Here is a 3,690-nt window from a genome sequence, read left to right on the forward strand (position 1 = left end):
GGCCGGGCCGGGCCGGGCCCCTGCCACCAATGCCAACGGGGCGGTGAAGGCCCGGTGGCCCCAGGCCTCATCCCCCGGACAGGCCGCCCTGGGCCTGCCGCCCCTCTCCCCAGCATAATGAGGCCGGAGGAGAAACGGGGCTGGGAAGCACAAGATGCCTCCTGGTGAAGACAGCTGGCCTCCTGGTGTCTTTTCACCTTAAGCACCTCGAACTGCTCCAAGGGAGCCTTGAAAGAGCATTGGGCCAAGCTGCAAAATGGCAAAAATGGAAGCAAAACAAACCTGGGAAAGGCTGAGGCTGCAAATGTGGCTGCTCGGGGGCACGTAGCCTTCCCTGTAATCCATCAAACACCCTACATGTCCCTGGTCTTAGTCATCAGCTACTTACACGTATCTCTCAAGATAATACGGCATTAAGATTCGGTTCACGTTGTCCCAAATATTTCCGAATTAGAGACTGTTGTTGTCCTTTGTTACTTAAGATCTCCCTTTGGTGCTTCCTCTTGAAGAAGCTACTCCTGTTTTTGGCATACACACCACCTTCCACCTCTCAGCGCACCGGTTGCTCCCATCCAGCTATTCACAAATTTCACGGAGGCGAAAGCCTGATTGCTGCATTCAGAAAAGTGTTGCATCCTGTTACTCCCCAACGTTTTTGTGTATTAGACTTACTAGTGGCTTCCTAAACAGGTAATTTTTATAAATTCATAGAAACCAGACAATTAATTGCATCAACAGGTTTTATAATTAAAGAGTGATTTGTAGGTATTTAGCTTTGGTTATTGAGATCACCTGCAGCAGAGCAAGGCATTAAGCATCCTTAAGGAGCGTGTTCTGCTGCAGCAGTTGTGCCAAGCAACGATGAGCTGACCTTGCAGACCAAGTCACCCTTTCTAAACCTGTGCGGGACTTGTATCTGCGAAGACCCACGACAGTGCAGGTGCTTATGATAAAGTAGTGCTGATGGGAGCCATTTGTATGGCTTCTTACTTAATTACAAGCTACTGCATGAGCAGTGAATACAAATACTAGCTTAGTTGTCTGTAGCTGAGTGTTAACAAAAAAAAGCTTGGGGGTAGAAACAGAGAAAAAGTAAGGTTCATTTTCAAAGCAGTCAGTGGTGGGCTCTTCTCCATGCTATTCAGTCTGTTACCTTAGAAGTTACAGTTTTTCTTTGAGTGCTGTTAGCAGTGTTTTGCTGCTTTGAGGAAGAACCTAAAGTTTTGGTGAGTGTTTCTGAGTTTTTTTTATCCTGGCTTTGTATGCTGACTTTAGCTTTTCCTTTACCTGCATCCTCTATTCTTGCTATGCCCAAGTTTTTGTGTTCAAGGTCTGGGGTTTTTTTGGGGTTTTTTTGTTTTTTTTCCCTGTAAGGCTTCACACTAGCTAAGACACATACCTTGTATTAGCTTTAGTAGCCTTGTTTACAGGCAGCTAGGCTTTAAAGTTCCCTGTCTGAGCATGTAACGTAACTGCTGGAAGAATAAGCTTGCTGTTGCTTTCCCTAGCTACAGGGGCATGTTCAGACAGGTATTGAAGCCCTGGTTACTACAGGAAAGCTTCTGCAAGGTGTGATGCAGTATCTTAGTGCGTTTCATGGCTCTGTACGTGGTGTTGAGGTACGTCAATGAAAAGAAACTGTAGAAAGCGAGCTGCCTTCTTAAGATCAGGTTGTGTATCCTACTGTTTCTTGCTCCTCAGTTAAGTGAAGGCATCATCTTGGCTGTTTCTTCTCAGGATGTGAGTACACGCACACCAAACGAATGTCTGTCTCTGTTTTCTGCACTTATGACTAAAAACTCATCTATGTGGCAATGTTTTACCAGTTACAATGGCAAAACAGTACTAGTGCTCTCTTAAATGTTTGTAGTAGTAGCAAACAACTGAGGTGTTCTGTACTCTGCTTGGCTTTTTGAAAACACAAATGCTTAAATCCCTCTAGAGGTGATGCCTCTTTCACCCCAGCGCATCTGCTCTTTTATCTAGTAGATGCAAGTCCACATATAGTAGCATAACTCGGTCAGGGCGTTGATTCATGCCAGCACTCTAGCCTGTAACTTTCCTAGCATCTTCTGCTTGTGAAAGGTACTAGTGTAAATTGTTATTGTTGTGTGATGATAGGCTTTAAATGCTTTAGTTTGGAAAAAAATTACATAGAAGGGCTTCTCTGAGTGGTTGTGTTCTTGAAACACAAGATTGCCTTTTGAGTCCCATTAAAAAAATCAATAATGTTACTTGTAAGCATGTTCTGTACTGTCTAAAGACCCTAACAGAAGGTAGGTGGATTTTTTCTTTTAAAGAACCTATTACAGTCGTAAATCAGCAGATACTGCAGCTGTTTGCCTTGGGGGATGCAATAAGAGCAGTATTCCCATGGGTAATTCTAGTTCAGATGTTTGAACTTAAGCTAGAAATACAGTGTGTGGTGCTGTTGTAACAGAAGGCCTTTTTATACACTAAAGGGATGATACGTAATACAACCCCAAAGTCTGGATAATGTTTCCTGCCCTGTTCCACCTCTTGGGGTGTTGAACCCATGGGAAGATCTAATACAAGTGCATAAGAAGTTATGCCTTCCTTGCTTCTAAACATACATCCTAGATGCAGGGTGCACAGGAATGGGATCCAAGTGTATTTAAAACACAAGTAGTTAAAATGCAAATGGCTTTCTTTGACACTGGACGCTAGCGTGTGTCAACAGTTAGAAGAAACCCACTGTGAACACGAAGCCCCTCTGGAGAACCAGGCTGTGTAACCAGCTAAGGCCTTTGCAGGATGCCAGGAGACTCTCCCAAAAACACTTCAAGGGCAAAGACTTGTAATCAAAGTAGCTGAGAGAGCGGGATGCTGTGAAAGCACAAAAACAGTGTGCAAAACATCTTGCTCTGCTATGCAAACTGTGTGCGAGATAAGAAAGTGCCTGTAGGTAACTGGAGCTAGGCAGAGGAATCAAGGCTGAAGTAGAATGATTTGTCTTGGAGTGTGTAAAGTAAACAATATATAACCAGGAGGAACCAGATAATTACAGGGGTGTCTGAAGCAACTCTTGCAGGGTAGAACCTTGCAAGGCCACCCATACTGTATCAGTAATAACCATATAAGGCTGAGATTGCCTAGGTAACGATATCGGAAATGCCAGACTTGGTTATGGATGTAGAAAAACTGAGACCAATGGGGAAGAAGTAATTAGGGGTGGATTGTCTGTTTGGGAGGAGACTGGCTGGAGGAAGGGAGGCATGAGCATGGCAAAAAAGTGAATTCTGAAATGAGAGAAAGAGAAGGTAAAATGAGATGAAAGAATGAAGGAAAGTGGGATCAGCTGACCACAGGAGTGCAGACATCTACGGATGGTAGTGAAGCCTGAGGACCCAAACCTACTGGGATGCTGGAGTGATGCTTCTTGGACAACCTGCTGGACTCTCCATCAGGTCTATGTTGGAAAGACTTGGTGTGGGAGGGCAGAGCAAAGAGGGGTAGACTTGCACCCTAGTACTAAGTGGTGTGGGAGGGAAGGGTGACATGCCTGTAACTCAACAGCAGTCATGTGGTTCATAAAACTTGATTAGTAGCTTCATAGTTGTATGCAAAATGATATAAATAACGATGAGGTACTAGTGGTGTGTTAATGAGGCTATTGATCATTCAGCTGACCTATTGGTGTGATTTATTGATAAAAGTTAGCCTCTTGAG

The sequence above is a fragment of the Pygoscelis adeliae genome, unplaced genomic scaffold (genome assembly GCF_000699105.1).
Source record: "Pygoscelis adeliae isolate BGI_AS28 unplaced genomic scaffold, ASM69910v1 Scaffold294, whole genome shotgun sequence".
NCBI lineage: Eukaryota > Metazoa > Chordata > Aves > Sphenisciformes > Spheniscidae > Pygoscelis > Pygoscelis adeliae.